The sequence below is a fragment of the Canis lupus genome, chromosome 16 (genome assembly GCF_003254725.2).
Source record: "Canis lupus dingo isolate Sandy chromosome 16, ASM325472v2, whole genome shotgun sequence".
Taxonomy (NCBI): domain Eukaryota; kingdom Metazoa; phylum Chordata; class Mammalia; order Carnivora; family Canidae; genus Canis; species Canis lupus.
Window position 1 is genome coordinate 11,759,337 of NC_064258.1, and position 18,969 is coordinate 11,778,305.

The 18,969-nt window shown below is 38.1% G+C and overlaps 1 pseudogene; it reads left to right on the forward strand.

The window, feature by feature from the left end:
- LOC112670486 (casein kinase II subunit beta-like) overlaps window positions 1-18,725 on the forward strand; it is a 45,284-nt pseudogene extending 26,559 nt beyond the window's left edge.
- The last annotated feature ends 244 nt before the right edge of the window (window positions 18,726-18,969 follow it).

The window sequence follows — 18,969 nt, forward strand, 5'->3', positions numbered from 1 at the left end:
AGATCCTGAGTCAGGAACAGCTATTTATTTATTTATTTATTTATTTATTTATTTATTTATTTATTTATGATAGTCACACACACACACACACACACACACACACACACACACACACAGACAGAGACACAGGCAGAAGGAGAAGCAGGCTCCATGCACCGGGAGCCCGATGTGGGATTCGATCCCGGGTCTCCAGGATCGCGCCCCGGGCCAAAGGCAGGCGCCAAACCGTTGCGCCACCCAGGGTTCCCAGGAACAGCTCTTAACACTGTCCTCAGACTTCTGGAAATTCCCATATCCTGCTCAGCTCTACATATAGGTAGATTTTATGACAGAAATATGTCAGGGCCATAATGGGTGGCAGAAAAAGTCAGGAGGTGGAAGCATAAGCTCCTTCCAGTCTTTCTCTTCCCAAGTTTATGGTTGTGGTTGTGGGAACCAAATGAGGTCTGTTTACTTACCTAGAAAAGAAAAATACATGAATAGGATGATTTCAAAGATCTTGCTCAGATAGAAAAGCTTATTATTCTATTCAATATGTATCTTCTTAATGCCTGCTTTGCCCAGGCACTGTGGCAACAGCAGTAGATAAGGCAAGTAAGAAGCCCAATTACAGAGCTCACCATTCCCAGAGGAAATGAGCAGTCAGTTATTCACCTTTTTTCTTCTGCCTATGTCTGCCTAGCAGTCCCTTCTTCCATGCCCTGAATCTAGGGACTATTAACCTCAGTTAACACACTGGCCACCCATTTGCAGCTGCATCAAGTTGTCCATGGACTATGACTTACAGGTCCATAGTTTCCAGTCAGATGACTGCACCTACTGATTGCTCTCTTCCAGGAATGGCCATTTGCACTCCAAGGGGGTGGTGGTGGTGGTGGTGGTCTGACTCCAGTCCTGATGTTTGGAGCTCTTTTATTTTACTTCCCATCTACTGGATGCTGTGGATGGAATTCCAGAGTACAGTAAAGATTCCTTGAGCCCATGTAGGCTGCTTCTTCAGAAGTTCTTTACCTAGGTTCTACAGACTTCCAGTCTATGAACAACATTTAGGGGTCAATTAATGTGGATGGTTAAAAGTATTTATTTATTTTCCCCAGACCTTACAAGAATCATTGCTTTCTCTTCCATGATGAATGGAGCCAACGAAAGAGAAGGATTAGAAAGACCAGTGCATTGGATGCCAAGAGAAACCACAGGTCATATTATGCCATAGTTGTTAACAATTCAAAATTTTATTTATACTCACCACAACCTGAAAATAGCTGTGGTTATTAGATCTTCAGGCAGGCTAATGCTTTAATAAATTAATAAAGAAGTACACATAACTATTTTTTGTAAGGTTTTAAAATTTCTACTATCTTTATTACTGTATTTTAATATAATTGATTTCCCTTATGAGGCTCTGTACCTCATTTTATGCATACAAGCACATTTCTGAAGTCTTTTTACAAAATGGCTAGAGGAGTCCATGCTCAAAATGAGTTAAGAAGGCCTGTCCAAAGTTCTCCAGAATAGATTACATATTAGCTTTAAAAACCTACCTCAAAAAATTCAAGAAGATTGAAGTCATACCATACATACCTTTTTAAAAAAAATATTTTATTTTTAAGTAATCTCTACACTGAATGTGGGGCCTGAATGATCCCAAAATCAAGAGTCCCATGCTCCACCAACTGAGCCAGCCAGGCTCACCACCATGCTTCTCTTCTGGCCAAAGTACTATGAAGCTGGAAGTTAACTACAAGAAAAAATCTAAAGAGACCATAAATACATGGAGGTTAAGCAACATGCTACTAAACAATGAATGCATCAACTAGGAAACAGAAGAAATTAAAAAGTACATGGAAACAAATGAAAATGAAAATACAGTGCAAAAACTTTGGGATATAGTAAGTGGTTGTAAGAGGGAAGTTTATAGCAATACAGATCTAGCTCAAAAGAGCAAGAAAAATATCAAACTAACCCTATACCTAAAGAAGCTAGAGAAAAACCCCTTAAAAGCAGCAGAAGGAATGAAATAATAAATATTAGAGCACAAATAAATGGTATAGAAACTAAAAAAGAACAATAGAATGATCAATGAAGCCAAGAGGTGATTCTTTGAACAAATCAATAAAAACCTCTCACTAGATTCATATAAATAAATAAATCTCAAAAAAAGTGTCAAATGAGAGAAGAGAAATAACAACCAACACTACAGGAATACAAAGTATTGTGAGAGAATAGTATGAAAAATTGTACAACTTGGAAACAATAAATTCCTAGGAACATATAAACTACCAAAACAGAAGCAGAAATAAATAGAGCATTTGAAGAGACTGATAACCAGCAAATAAATTGAATCAGTAATCAAAACCCTCATAGCAAACAAAGTCCAGGACCAGATAGATAGCTTCACAGGCAAATTCTACCAAACATTTATTTTTTAATTAATTATTTTTTAGATTTTATTTAAATTCAAATTAGTTAACATATAGTGCATTAATTTCAGGGGTAGAATTTAGTAATTCATCAGTTGCATATAACATCTAGTGCTCATTACATCAAGTGCCCTCCTTAATGCCCACCACCAAATTACAAAATCCCCCCACCTACCATCTGTCTAGTAACCCTCAGTTTGTTCCCTATAGTTAGAAGTGTCTTATGGTTTGATTCCCTCTCCATTTTTATTTTATTTTTTTCTTCCCTTCCCTTATGTTCATGGGTGGTTTTTTGTTTGTTTCTTAAGTTCCACATATCAGTGAAATCAAATGGTATTTGTCATTTTCTGACTTGACATATTTAGCTTAGCATAAAACCCTCTAGTTCCATCCATGTCATTGCAAAGGGCAAGATTTTGATGGCTGAGTAATATTCTGTGATATATATACATAACAATGGTATATATATATATATTATTTCTTTTTAATCCATTCATATATTGATGGAAATCTGGGCTCTTTCCGTATTTTGACTATTGTGGACATTGCTGCTGTGGACATTAGGATGCATGAGCTACTTCAAATCATTATGTTTATATCTGGATAAATACCTAGGAGTGCAATTGCTGGGTGGTAGGATGGATTTATTTGTTACTTTTTGAGAAACATCCATACTGTGTTTTCCACAGTGGCTATGCCAGTTTGCATATTCAGTACAACTTTCCTCTGGAGAAAGTTGTGCACTTCCAAAATCTCTGAACTTGAGCTCCACTCACTGTTTGCAATAACCTATACCACTCAGTTCCTCTGGCTTCCCAGTCAATAGTCCAAGAAGTTTTCTTCTTGTGCTAACCTGATGCTGCACATTCTCAACCCGTCTCTCCCTCTTTCCCCTTTCCCTGGGGAAAGATATCCTTCCCCATTGCAGCAGGGCAGATTTCCTCTCCCCTAATTCACTCACACACATCTTGCAGCTGCCATGCTGTCTCCCTCCAGCCGTGGAAATCCTTCTTCTAATCTTCAGATTGATTTCCTGGGTGTTACAAGTGATCTGACCTCAATACAACTATGTTCAAAGGATAAGGAAAGCCAAGGATCCCCATACTACTCTTCCATCTTAACTCTTCTCTACCAAACATTAAAGAAGTATTAATTCCTATTCTTCTCAAACTATTCCAAAAAAATAGAAAAAGAAGGAAAACTTCCAAACTTATTCTATGAGGCCAGCATTATTTTGATACCAAAACTAGATAAAGACATTACTGGAAAAGAGAACTACAGATCAATATCCCTGATGAATATTAAAGCAAAAATTCTCAATAAAATACAAACAACACATTGATTAAAGAATCATTTACCACAATCAAATGGATGGTTCAATATTTGCAAATCAACCACCATGATACGTCAGATCAGTAAAAGGATAAAAACCATATAATCATTTCATAGATGCAGAAATAGTATTTGACAAGGTATAGCATCTATTCATGATAGAAACTCTCAACAAAGTAGGCTTAGAGAGAACGTATCTCAATATAATAAATGTCTTATGTAAAAAACCCACAGAGAACACCATCATCAATGAGGAAACTGAGAACTTTCCCCCTAAGGTTAGGAACAATACAAAGATGTCCACTCTCACCACTTCTCTTCAACATAGTACTCTAAATCTTAGCCACAACAATCAGACAACAAAGAGAAATAAAGTGCATCCAGATTGGCAACGATGAAGTAAAACTTTCACTATTTGCAGATGACATAATAGTACACACAGAAAACCTTAAATACTCCTTCAAAAACCTTCTAGAACTGATAAATAAATTTGGTAAAGTCACAGGATACAAAAACAACACGCAGAAATCTGTTGCATTTCTATACACTAATAATGAAACAGCGGAAGGACAAATTAATAAAATAATCCCATTTACAATTGAACCAAAAATATTAAAATACCTAGGAATAAACTTAACCAAGAGGTAAAAGACCTATACTCTGAAAACTATAAAACAATGATTAAAGAAGTTGAAGATGACACAATTGGAAAGACATTCCATGCTTATGGATGAGAAGGCCAAATATTGTTAAAAGGTCTATGCCAACCAAAGAAATCTACGCTTTGGATGCAATTCCTATCAAAATATCACCAGCATTTTTCACGGCTAAAACAATCCTAAAATTTATATGGAACCACAGAATACCCCAAGTAGCCAAAGCAATCTTGAAAAAACAAAACAGGAGGTAATACATTCCAGACTTCCAGTTATATTACAAAGCTGTAGTAATTCAAACAGTATACTGTTAGTATAAAATGGACACGGATTAATAAAACAACACTAAAAAATCTATAATTATATGATCATTTACTCTCTGACAAAGCAGGAAAAAATAGTGGGAAAAAGTCTCTTCAACAAGTGGTGTTGGGAGACTGGATAGCTACTTGCAAAAACAATGAAAGTAGGCCATTTTCTTACATGATACACAAAATAAACTCAAAATGTATCAAAGACCTAATTGTGAGATCTGAAATTAAAAAATTCTAGAAGAGGGCAATTTCTCAGATATTCCTGTAGCAACATTTTTCTAGACATGTCCCCTGAACTATGAGGATGCAGCAAAGGTGGTCCTAAGAGGGAAGTATATAGCAACACAGGCCTTTCTCAAGAAACAAGAAAAGTTGCAAAGACACAACATAACCTGAAATCTAATGGAGCTGATAAAAGAACAACAAATAAAGCCTAAATCTAGCAGGAGTAGAAAAATAATAGAGAGTGGACCAGAAGGCAATGATATGGGGAAAAAAAAAAACCCAGAAGAGATCAATGAAATCAAGAGCTGATTCTTTGAAAGAATTAATAAGATCGATGAATCCCTAGCCAGACTTATTAAAAAGAGAAAAGAGAAAGGACTCAAAGAAATAAAATCATGAATGAAAAAGAGATCACAAGCAACACTGAAGAAATACAATTATAAGAGAATATTGTGAGCAATTATATTCCAACAAATTAGGCAATTTGGATGCATTCCTAGAAATATATAAACTACTAAAATGGAAACAGGAAGAAATAGAAAATCTGAACAGAGCCATAACCAGCAAAGAAATTTTTTTTTAATTTATTTATGATAGTCACACAGAGAGAGAGAGAGAGAGAGAGAGAGAGGCAGAGACACAGGCAGAGGGAGAAGCAGGCTCCATGCACCGGGAGCCCGACATGGGATTCGATCCCGGGTCTCCAGGATCGCACCCTGGGCCAAAGGCAGGCGCCAAACCGCTGCACCACCCAGGGATCCCCCAGCAAAGAAATTTAATCAGATATCAAAGATCTCCTAACAAACAAGAGTCCAGGGCCAGACGGCTTCCCAGGGGAATACCACCAAACATTTAAATAATTAGTACCTATTCTGAAACTGTTTCAAAAAAATAGAAATGGAAGAATAACTTCCAAACTCATTCTATGAGGCCAGCATTGATCCCAAGACCAAATAAAGACCCCACCAAAAAGAAGAACTACAGACCAAAGATCCCTGATGAATATGGATGCAAAATTTGTCACCAAGATAGTAGCAAATTGGATCCAAAAGTTCATTAAAAGGATTATTTACCATGAACAAGAGGAATTTATTCCTGAGATGCAAGGGTGGTTCAACATCTGCAAATCAATGTGATACACAACATTAATAAAAGAAAGAATAAGAACCATATGATCCTTCTCAGTTGATGAAGAAAAAACATTTGACAAAATACAGCATCCTTTCTTGATTGAAACTCTCTGCAGTATAAAGATAGAAGGAACTTACCTCAGTATCCTAAAAACCATACAAAAAATCCACAGTGAATATCATCCTTAACAGGGAAAAACAGAGATTTTCTTCCAGGGTCTGGAATAAGACAGGGATGTCCACTCTCACTGCTGTTCAACATAGTGCTAGAAGTCCTAGCCTCAGAAATCAGACAAAAAGAAATAAAAAGCATCCAAATTGGCAAAGAAGTCAAACTTTCACTATTTGTAGACATGATACTTTATATAGAAAACCCAAAAGATTCCATCCCCAAATTGCTAGAACTGATGTAGGAATTCAGCAAAATCGCAGAATATAAAATCAATGCACAGAAGTCAGTTGCATTTCTATACACTATCAATGAACAGATGAAAGAAATCAAGGAATGGATCCCACTTACAATTGTCCCCCAAACCATAAGACACCTAGGAATAAACCAAAGAGGTAAAGGATCTGTACTCTGGATACTATGGAATGCTTATGAAAGAAATTGAGGAAGACATAAAGAAAAGGAAAAACATTCCATTCTCATACATTGGAAGAACAAATATTGTTAATGCTACCCCCAAAATTGTCTATTGCTACCCAGAGCAACCTACACATTCAGTGCAATCTCTATCAAAATACCATTAGCATTATTAAAAAGGTTTTATTTATTTATTCATGACAGATACACAGAGAGGGAGAGAGAGAGGCAGAGACACAGGCTGAGGGAGAAGCAGGCTCCACACTGGGAGCCCGATGTGGGACTCGATACCAAATCTCCAGGATCCGGCCCTGGGCTGAAGGCAGCGCTAAACCGCTGAGCCACCCGGGCTGCCCGCATTAGTGTTTTTTATAGAGCTGGAACAAACAGCCCTACATTTTTTAAAAATAAATTTATCTTTTATTGGTGTTCAATTTGCCAACATATAGAATAACACCCAGTGCTCATCCCGTCAAGTGCCCACCGCCGTGCAGGTCACCCAGTCACTCCTATCCCCCGCCCACCACCCCTTCCACCACCCCTAATTCGTTTCCCAGAGTTAGGAGTCCTTCATGTTCTGTCTCCCTTTCTGATATTTCCCACTCATTTTTTTTCTCCTTTACCCTTTATTCCCTTTCACTAATTTTTATTTGTATTTATTTATTTTATTTATTTATTTTTTTAATAATAAATTTTTTATTGGTGTTCAATTTGCCAACATATAGAATAACACCCAGTGCTCATCCCGTCAAGTGCCCCCCTCAGTGCCCATCACCCAGTCACCCCCACCCCCCGCCCTCCTCCCCTTCCACCACCCCTAGTTCGTTTCCCAGAGTTAGGAGTCTCTCATGTTCTGTCTCCCTTTCTGATATTTCCTACCCATTTCTTCTCCCTTCCCCTCTATTCCCTTTCACTATTATTGATATTCCCCAAATGAATGAGAACATATAATGTTTGTCCTTCTCCGATTGACTTATTTCACTCAGCATAATACCCTCCAGTTCCATCCACGTCGCAGCAAATGGTGGGTATTTGTCATTTCTAATGGCTGAGTAATATTCCATTGTATAAATAGACCACATCTTCTTTATCCATTCATCTTTCGATGGACACTGAGGCTCCTTCCACAGTTTAGCTATTGTGGACATTGCTGCTAGAAACATCGGGGTGCAGGTGTCCCGGCGTTTCACTGCATCTGTATCTTTGGGGTAAATCCCCAGCAGTGCAATTGCTGGGTTATAGGGAAGATCTATTTTTAACTCTTTGAGGAACCTCCACACAGTTTTCCAGAGTGGCTGCACCAGTTCACATTCCCACCAACAGTGCAGGAGGGTTCCCCTTTCTCCACATCCTCTCCAACATTTGTGGTTTCCTGTCTTGTTAGTGTTCACCATTCTCACCGGTGTATCTCATTGTGGTTTTGATTTGTGTTTCCCTGATGGCCAGTGATGCAGAGCATTTTCTCATGTGCTTGTTGGCCATGTGTATGTCTTCCTCTGTGAGATTTCTGTTCATGTCTTTTGCCCATTTCATGATTGGATTGTTTTTTTTCTTTGCTATTGAGTTTAATAAGTTCTTTATAGATCTTGGATACCAATCCTTTATCTGATAGGTCATTTGCAAATATCTTCTCCCATTCTGTAGGTTGTCTTTTAGTTTTGTTGACTGTTTCTTTTGCTGTGCAGAAGCTTTTTACCTTGGTGAAGTCCCAATAATTCATTTTGGCTTTTGTTTCTCTTGCCTTCATGGATATATCTTGCAAGAAATTGCTGTGGCCAAGTTCAAAAAGGGTGTTGCCTGTGTTCTCCTCTAGGATTTTGATGGATTCTTGTCTCACATTTAGATCTTTCATCCATTTTGAGTTTATCTTGTTGTCTGGTGTAAGAGAATGATCCAGTTTCTTTATTCTGCATGTGGGTGTCCAATTTTCCCAGCACCATTTATTGAAGAGACTGTCTTTTCTTCCAGTGGATACTCTTTCTCTTTCCTGCTTTGTCAAATATTAGTTGACCATAAAGTTGAGGGTCCACTTCTGGATGCTCTATTCTGTTCCATTGATCTATGTGTCTGTTTTGGTGCCAGTACCACACTGTCTTAATGATCACAGCTCTGTAGTACAACTTGAAATCTGGCATTGTGATGCCCCCAGATATGATTTTCTTTTTTAATATTCCCCTGGCTATTCGGGGTCTTTTCTGATTCCGCACAAATCTTAAGATGATTTGTTCCAACTCTCTGAAGAAAATCCATAGTATTTTGATAGGGATTGCATTAAATGTGTAAATTGCCCTGGGTAACATTGACATTTTCACAATATTAATTCTTCCAGTCCATGAGCATGGAATATTTTTTCCAATTGTAAAATTAACGAAGCACCTCTAAATATTGAATTAGAATTAATGCCTGGATGTATCAGCTTCTCATGAAATACTTTAATCTTTTAGTGCACCAAGAAGGCACACAGCATTTTCCAGGATTACAAAGCTCACCAGCATGGAGACAGCAGCACTTCCGACTGTTCTAATGCAAGTGATTGACAACTGTTTACTTTTTCATAGGGTTTGCCTCTCTCAGTTCTTAGGAATTCCACTATTCTTGCTCTTCCCCATCGTACTATAATCTTACAGACCTTTTAAAGCAGAAAGAGCATCCTATGTAATAGCTATAGTCCTGGGATCATTTTCTTTCTTGCTTGCTTGCTTCTATATTTTTTTTATTGGAGTTAGATTTTCCAACATATAGTATAACACCCAGTGCTCATCCCACCAAGTGCCTCCTCCGTGCCTATCACCCAGTCACCCCATCTCCCTGCCCACCTCCCCTTCCATTACCCCTTGTTCATTTCTGGGATCATTTTCTATAGGTGATCTCCACTAGATGCATTTCAGTAAGACTTTTAAAATCCACGCTGTTCTCATTGTTTGTTTTACAATGTTTTCCCCCCAGCTGTGTTCTCCTGGCCAGCATTGTGTATTCAAGGGCCTGATCAATATGATATGGAAACCTGATCTGGTAGCAGAGTTAAATGCCCTAGAACCTTCCTAGTATTTTATTGCAATTAGCAAGGGCCCTGATTTGATTCCCAGGAGGTAGGGATGTCAAAATTAAAGAAAACTGGATATTGGTTAAAGTAGTAAGGACAGATTTCAATCAGTAATATTCTATTGCAATAGGGAATAGTCCGGTATGAACTGAACTCAAGTTTGATTTGTGCAGAGGTGACTGGGCATTTTGAAAACAGAATTGAAGGAGTACAGAGGGGAAATGGGGGACTTGAACAGAGTCAGGGAAGTGAAAACTTACACAAATAGGGAAGAGGGCATTGATCCACATTAAAGCCACCTGAGTTTGCTAACTAGTGCATGTGGCAAAGGCTTCTCCCATAGAGGTGAGGGGATAGTGGCCCTAGCTTCAGGCTGGCTGACTGCCACAAACCATCAACTCCTTTGCAGCCTTAAGTTTTCTCAGGAAGGCATTTTAAGGGGCTTGGGGTTATTCTAGCAATACAGGCTTGAATTTTTAGGGATTATGTTCATGTTTTGTTCAAGTCTTTATAGGCCAGGGCTGAGGTCAGTCCAGAAGAGGGCTCAGAATAACCTGGCTGGAGTTTGATCAGGGAATCTTTGCAGGATGGCCCTCTTTTCCCATTGTGTTTAGGCACTCTTCTTAGAAAGAAAGGGGGAGCATTTCAGCAGACCTCTTCTCCCCTGGCAACAGGCTCCCAATTCCCTGTCTCTGGCCATAATTGGCAGAAGAAGGAAATCTTACCATCAACATAACCCCTTTTATGTTGTCATAGGAGCAACATATTTCTCATGGATGCGTCTTTTCCATTCTAGAACAGACTCCTTGTGGGCAAGCACTTAGATACAGCAGTTCTTAAGGTGTCCTGGTGAGAGTACTATGGTGGGGGTGCAGACATCATGGCATCACTGTCTGTGCATCAGGCTCCTGCTGTGCCAGCTGCTGGCTTGGAGAGCCTGCTGATACAGGCTATAGGCACTTTGCCTTTTGAGTGCTGTGTGGCTTGTGATCTGAAGGATACAGTCTAGGTTATAGCATAGCTATGTTTCTTAACTGCTGGGTTTGACTTGTTACTGGGTCATGAAATCAATATAGTGTGTCTTGACTAACTTTGAGAAAGCAGTACAAATTAGTACAAACATGTACATATCCCTCACTGTTGAGCTCAGTCTAAGTGCTCTTTGTGTATTTCCTCATTTAATCTTCATATCTACCCCTGAGCAGGTGCCTGAGGTACAAAGCCCTTAAGTCACACAGCTAGCACCTGACATAACTGGGATACTCATTTATTTTAATTGAAATATATTGATATGTAACCTTGTGTAAGTTTAAGGTGTACAATAAGTTACATTTACATATTATTGTATGATGACCATTGTAGTGATAATTACCATCCCCTCACATTACATAATTATCCTTTCTTTTTAGTAGTTGGAATAATTAAGGTCTAGTATCTTAGCAAGTTGGATGATCATAATATAATATTGTTGTCTACATTCATGGTATTGTGGATTATATTTCTAATGTTATTTACTACTTGTAGATTTTTACCCTTAAACAGTATCTATCCTGTCTCCCCACCCTTCTTCCCTGGTAATCATTATTTTATTTTCTATTTTTACAAGTTTGGCTTTTTTTTTTTTTAAATTAAGTTTGTCTTTTTAAAATTCCACATGTGAGTGATATCATACAGTACTTGTCTTTGTCTCTCTGACTTATTTCAGTTAGCATAACACTCTTCAGGTCTGTCCCTGTTGCAAATGGCAGGTTATCTATCCTTCTTTATCATTGCTAAATAATATTTCAAATACTATTTGAACATACACACATTCAAACCTCTGCTTTATCCATTTATCTGTTGTTAGACACTTAAATTGCTTCTATATCTTGGCTATCGTGAATAGTGCTCCAATAAACAGGGTAATTTATATATTTATTCAATATCTTGTTTTTATTTCCTTTGGGTATAGACCCATAATGGAATTGCTGGATTATACGGTGGGTGTATTTTTAATCATTTGAGGAAACTCCATACTGTTTTTCATAGTGGTTGAACCAATTTACATTTCCACCAACAGTATAGGAGTTCCCTTTTCTTCACATACTTGCCAGCACTTGTTATTTCTTGTTTCCTTTTCCTTTTTTTTCTTTAAAGATTGTATTTATTTATTCATGAGAGACACAGAGGCAGGGACACAGGCAGAGGGAGAAGCAGGCTCCATGCAAGGAGCCTGATGTGGGACATGATCTCAGGTCTCCGGGATCACCTCCTGAGCTGAAGGCAGATGCCCAACCACTGAGCCACCCAGGTGTCCCCCTATCTCTTGTTTTCTTGATAATAACTGTTCCAATGAGTGTGAATTGAAATCTCATTGTGGTTTTTTTTTTATACCTTTACTTTTTATTTCTTTTTATCATTATTAACTTTTACCTCTGATAATTTTTTCTTATTTTATCATTTTACAACATTTGAAGATCAATATTAAATTCCTTTATTTATAGTTATTACCCCTTAACAAAGAAAGAATACAAAGCTATAAATTTGATCTTGTCCTAATTGTTTTTGAAGTATTTCATTTTTTTATTTTTATAGGCACTGAATTATTTCAGTTCCTTTATTTTAAATATTTCTTTAACAAGGCCTAACTTATACACTCTAAGATGCACAAATTTTAATACCTCTAGATGAATTTTACATATCCATATGTCTGTGTAACCACCATCAACATATAAAACATTTACATCACCCCAGAGTTCTCTTGTGCCCCTTCACATCATATACCACTTCCAAGAGATAACCACTAGATTGATTTGCATTATCAGAGACAAGTTTTACATTTGTATAAACAGAATCATCCAGCATGTACTCTATGTGTCAGACTTTCTTGACTTTTAATATCTGTAGGAGTCATACATGTCCTGTTTAACAATATTTCATTCTTTTTTATTGTTGTTTGGAATTCCATCATATGAATATATCATGATTTACTTACTCTTTTACTGGTGGCAATTTGGTTTATTTCTTGTTTAAGGTTATTATACACAAACTGTTATGAACATATTTCTGATGAACATGCATTTGTTTCTTTAGCATATATACTTAGGGAATGGAATGACTGGATTGATTCAAAAGTTACTTTAGAAGTATATTACTAATTTTTGAATCATTAAGTATTTTAATTCATCTTTATATTTTTTTCTTGTTTTATTTTTTAATAATAAATTTGTTTTTTATTGGTGTTCAATTTGCCAACATACAGAATAACACCCAGTGCTCATCCCGTCAAGTGCCCCCCTCAGTGCCCGTCACCCATTCACCCCCACCCCCCGCCCTCCTCCCCTTCCACCACCCCTAGTTCGTTTCCCAGAGTTAGAAGTCTTTATGTTCTGTCTCCCTTTCTGATATTTCCCACACATTTCTTCTCCCTTCCCTTATATTCCCTTTCACTATTATTTATATTCCCCAAATGAATGAGAACATATAATGTTTGTCCTTCTCCGATTGACTTACTTCACTCAGCATAATACCCTCCAGTTCCATCCACGTTGAAGCAAATGGTGGGTATTTGTCATTTCTAATGGCTGAGTAATATTCCATAGTATACATGTGTATATATAACTTAAAAAAAATTTAAGTATCTTTTGTCTGGTATTAGGATAGCTCCAGCTTACTTATGGTTGCTATTTACATAAAAATATTTTTCTGTCCTTTACTTTCAATTTGTATATTTGAACTTGATGCGTTTCTCCTTTAGACAACAGATACTTGGATGTATTTTTATTACTCCACTATGAAAATCTCTGCCTTTTGATTGGATTGTTTATATAATGTTACTCTTGATATTGTTGGTGCATGAGTAGACACTAGGTAGACACTAGGTAGACACTAGTAGCTAGGTCAAAGGCTGCATCTGCCTGAAATTTAGTCCTGGTAATATATGACTATGGGGAATGAGAAATGCTGGTAGAAGCCCCTCCCAGAAAGATACCATAGCCCTCCACTGGGTCCTTGACGGTAATAGAAACCCTGTATTCTGGTCACACCAACCTTGAATAGAGTCCAGAAGTGGACCCTCAACTTTATGGTCAACTAATATTTGATAAAGGAGGAAAAACTATCCACTGGAAAAAAGACAGTCTCTTCAATAAATGGTGCTGGGAAAATTGGAAATCCACATGCAGAAGAATGAAACTCTCTTTCACCATACACAAGAATGAAACTCTCTTTCACACAAAGATAAACTCAAAATGGATGAAAGATCTAAATGTGAGACAAGATTACATCAAAATCCTAGAGAAGAACACAGGCAACACCCTTTTTGAGCTCGGCCACAGTAACTTCTTGCAAGACGTCCAGGAAGGCAAGAGAAACAAAAGCAAAAATGAACCATTGGGACTTCATCAAGATAAGAAGCTTTTGCACAGCAAAGGATACAGTCAACAAAACTCAAAGACAACCTACAGAATGGGAGACGATATTTGCAAATGACATATCAGATAAAGGGCTATTTTCCAAGATCTATAAAGAACGTCTCTATCATGCTGAACTTGGGATGGGGGAAGCAAGTATGCTGCAGATCAAATGTTGAAGACATTTGCTATTCTTATGGTTTTAGTAGATTAGTAGATTTGGTCCATCTTTGGTAGCTTTTCATGAATAAATAGTCTCTTGCTGCATGACCCTAGCACAATTGCAGATGTTTTCTATATGGTTGTTTTTAAAAGAATTTTTGCCAGTTTCACTGGGGTGTTGGTCCACAGACCTCCTAATGTTGCCATTCCTGAAGTAAAACATATTTTGGAGATTTTCTATGACTAGGATTTTTTATTTTTTATTTTATTTTTTGATCAGGAATTCTGTCTGTATTCTTCCCTTATGAAATTTTTAGGCACATTTAAACCCATGAGAGAGTTTTGTTTTTTTTGTATATTTTTATTGGAGTGCGATTTGCCAACATATAGTATAACACCCAGTGCTCATCCCATCAAGTGCCCCCCTCAGTGCCAGTCTTGCAGTTACCCCAACCCCCTGTCCACCTCCCTTCTACTACCCCTGGTTTGTTTCCCAGAGTTAGGAATCTCTCATGTTCTGTCTCCCTCTCTGATATTTCCCACTCATTTTCTCTCCTTTCCCCTATAATCCCTTTCACTATTTTTTATATTCCCCATATGAATGAAACCATACAATGTTCTTTTTTTAATAATAAATTTATTTTTTATTGGTGTTCAATTTGCCAACATACAGAAAAACATCCAGTGCTCATCCCATCAAGTGCCCCCCTGGGTGCCCATCACCCATTCACCCCCACCCCCGCCCTCCTCCCCTTCCACCACCCCTAGTTCGTTTCCCAGAGTTAGGAGTCTTCATGTTCTGTCTCCCTTTCTGATATTTCCTACCCATTTCTTCTCCCTTCCCCTCTATTCCCTTTCACTATTATTTATATTCCCCAAATGAATGAGACCATATAATGTTTGTCCTCCTCCGATTGACTTACTTCACTCAGCATAATACCCTCCAGTCCATCCACGTTGAAGCAAATGGTGGGTATTTGTCATTTCTTTTCTTTCTTTATTTTTTTTACAGATTTTATTTATTTATTCATGAGAGACAGAGACAGAGAGAGAGAGAGAGAGAGAGAGGCAGAGACACAGGCAGAGGGAGAAGCAGGCTACATGCAGGAAGCCCGACATGGGACTCAATTCCTGGTCTCCAGGATCAGGCCCCAGGTTGAAGGCAGCACTAAACCACTGAGCCACCCAGGCTGTCCCTGTTTGTCATTTCTAATGGCTGAGTAATATTCCATTGTATACATAGACCACAGCTTCTTTATCCATGCATCTTTTGATGGACACCAAGGCTCCTTCCACAGTTTGGCTACTGTGGACATTGCTGCTATAAACATCGGGGTGCAGGTGTCCCAGCGTTTCACTGCATCTGTATCTTTGGGGTAAATCCCCAGTAGTGCAATTGCTGGGTCATAGGGAAGATCTATTGTTAATTCTTTGAGGAACCTCCACACAGTTTTCCAGAGTGGCTGCACCAGTTCACATTCCCACCAACAGTGTAAGAGTGTTCCCCTTTCTCCACATCCTCTCCAACATTTGTGGTTTCCTGCCTTGTTAATTTTCCCCATTCTCACTGGTGTGAGGTGGTATCTCATTGTGGTTTTGATTTGTATGTTCCTGATGGCAAGTGATGTGGAGCATTTTCTCATGTGCTTGTTGGCCATGTGTATGTCTTCCTCTGAGATTTCTGTTCATGTCTTTTGCCCATTTCATGATTGGATTGTTTTTTTCTTTGCTATTGAGTTTAATAAGTTCTTTATAGATCTTGGATACTAGCCCTTATCTGATAGGTCATTTGCAAATATCTTCTCCCATTTTGTAGGTTGTCTTTTAGTTTTGTTGACTGTTTCTTTTGCTGTGCAAAAGCTTCTTATCTTGATGAAGTCCCAATAATTAACTTTTGCTTTTGTTTCCCTTGCCTTCATAGGTGTAACTTGTAAGAAGTTGCTGTGGCCAAGTTCAAAAAGTGTGTTGCCTGTGTTCTCCTCTAGGATTTTGATGGATTGTTGTCTCACATTTAGATCTTTCATCCGTTTTGAGTTTATCTCGGTGTCTAGTGTAAGAGAATGGTCTAGTTTCATTCTTCTCTGCATGTGGATGTTCCATTTTCCCAGCACCATTTATTAAGGAGACTTTCCTTTTTCCTGTATAGCTTTGTCGAATATTAGTTGATCATAGAGCCGAGGATCCATTTCTGGGTTCTCTATTTTGTTCCATTGATCTATGTACCTGTTTTTGTGCCAGAACCACACTGTCTTGATGATTAGAGCTCTGTAGTACAACTTGAAATCTGGCACTGTGATGCCCCCAACTCTGGTTTTCTTTTTTCAATATTGTCCTGGCTATTTGGGGTCTTTTCTGATTCCACACAAATCTTCAGATGATTTGTTCCAACTCTCTGAAGAAAGCCCATGGTATTTTGATAGGGATTGCATTAAATGTGTAAATTGCCCTGGGGAGCATTGACATTTTCACAATATTAATTCTGCCAATCCATGAGCATGGAATATTTTTCCATCTCTTTGTGTCCTCCTCAATTTCTCTCAGAAGTGTTCTGTAGTTTTTAGGGTATAGATCCTTTACCTCTTTGGTTAAGTTTCTTCCTAGGTATCTTATGCTTTTGTGTGCAATTGTAAATGGGATTGACTCCTTAATTTCTCTTTCTTCAGTCTCATTGTTAGTGTACAGAAATACCGCTGACTTCTGGGCATTGATTTTGTATCTTGCCACACTGCCAAATTGCTGTATGAGTTCTAGGAATCTTGGGGTGGAGTCTTTTGGTAAACCCATGAGATAGTTTTAAAAGGCTTTGTGTGATCGGTTCACTCATGGTCTACACTAATGCCAGGTTGCCTAATCTTTCTCTCTTTCACTCTCTTTTTAGGTACAATCATAGTCTTTATTTTTATATATAATTTACACCCCACATACTTTTTGAAAAGATTAGATCATTTATAGCAACAACACATTTGACACCCAATAACTAAAGTAAAAAATAAAAGTTTAGTAATTAAAAGAAAGAGAAAAAAAATTACCATGTGTTTCTAGTCCAGAATTATTTTTTAATGTTTTCTTATTTATTTATTTTTAGTTTTTTTTTTAAATTTAAATTCTAGTTAGTTAACATATAGTGTAATATTAATTTCAGGAGTAGAATTAAGTGATTCATCATTTACATATAACACCCATGCTCATCACAGCATCCTTATTTTTTTGTATGTATTTTTATTAGAGTTTGATTTGCCAACATATATTTTAACACCCAGTGCTCATCCTGTCAAGTGCCCCCCTCAGTGCCCATCATCCAGTCACCCCATCCCCCCGCCCACCTCTCTTTCCACTACCCCTTGTTTGTTTCCCAGAGTTGAGTCTCCCATGTTCTGTCACCCTCCCTGATATTTCGCACTCATTTTCTCTCCTTTCTACTATATTCCCTTTCACTATTTTTTTTATACTCCCTGTATGAATGAGACCATATAATGTTTGTCCTTCTCCGATTGACTTACTTCACTCAGCATAATACCCTCCAGTTCTATCCTTAATACCCAGCACCCACTTACCCCATCCTCCCACTCACTTCCCTTCCAGCAGCCCTTAGTTTGTTATATATAGTTAGGAGTCTCTTTTATGATTTGCCACTTTCTCTTCCTTTTTTTCTCTCCCCTATCTGTTTTGTTTCTTAAATTTCACATATGAGTGAAATTATATGGTATTTGTCTTTCTCTGACAAGTTTCACTTAGTATAATACATTCTAGCTCCATCTACATCACTGCAAATGGCAAGATTTTATTCTTTTTGACAGTGGAACGACAAACTCGACAAGCTCTAGACATGATTTTGGACCTGGAGCCTGATGAAGAGTTGGGAGACAACCCCAACCAGAGCGACCTGATTGAGCAGGCAGCCCAGATGCTTTATGGATTGATCCACGCCTGCTATATCCTCACCAACGTGGCATCGCCCAGATGTTGGAAAAGTACCAGCAGGCAGACTTTGGCTACTGTCCCTGTGTGTACTGTGAGAACCATCCAATGCTTCCATCAGCCTTTCGGACATCCCAGGTGAGGCCATGGTGAAGCTCTACTGCCCCAAGTGCATGGACATGTACACACCCAAGTCATCGAGGCACCATCACACGGATGGCGCCTACTTCGGCACCGGTTTCCCTCACATGCTCTTCATGGTGCACCCCGAGTACCAGCCCAAGCGGCCCGCGAACCAGTTTGTGCCCAGGCTCTATGGTTTCAAGAGCCATCCAATGGCCTACCAGCTGCAGCTCCAAGCCACCAGCAACTTCAAGAGCCCAGTCAAGACTATTCGCTGATTCCCCACCCTACCTGTCCCTCAGGCTTTGACATCTCCAATCCTTTGCTGCCACCCTTTCAGGAACCTTCTATGGTTTTTAGTTTAAATTAAAGGAGTCATTATTGTGGTGGGAATATGAAATAAAGTGGAAGAAATGGCAAAAAAAGTTAAATTAAAATTAAAGGCAAAAAATTATTAAAATAATTAATAAGTATATGAATTAATAAATATATGAATATATATCTCACATCTTCATTTATTTTTTTGATAGCTAATATTCATATATATGAATATATATATGTATCACATCTTTATTAATTCATTAGGCTTTTTCTATGATTTGGCTATTGTTGATAATGTTGCTATAAACATCAAGGTGCATGTGCCCTTTGATCAGTATTTTTGTTTCC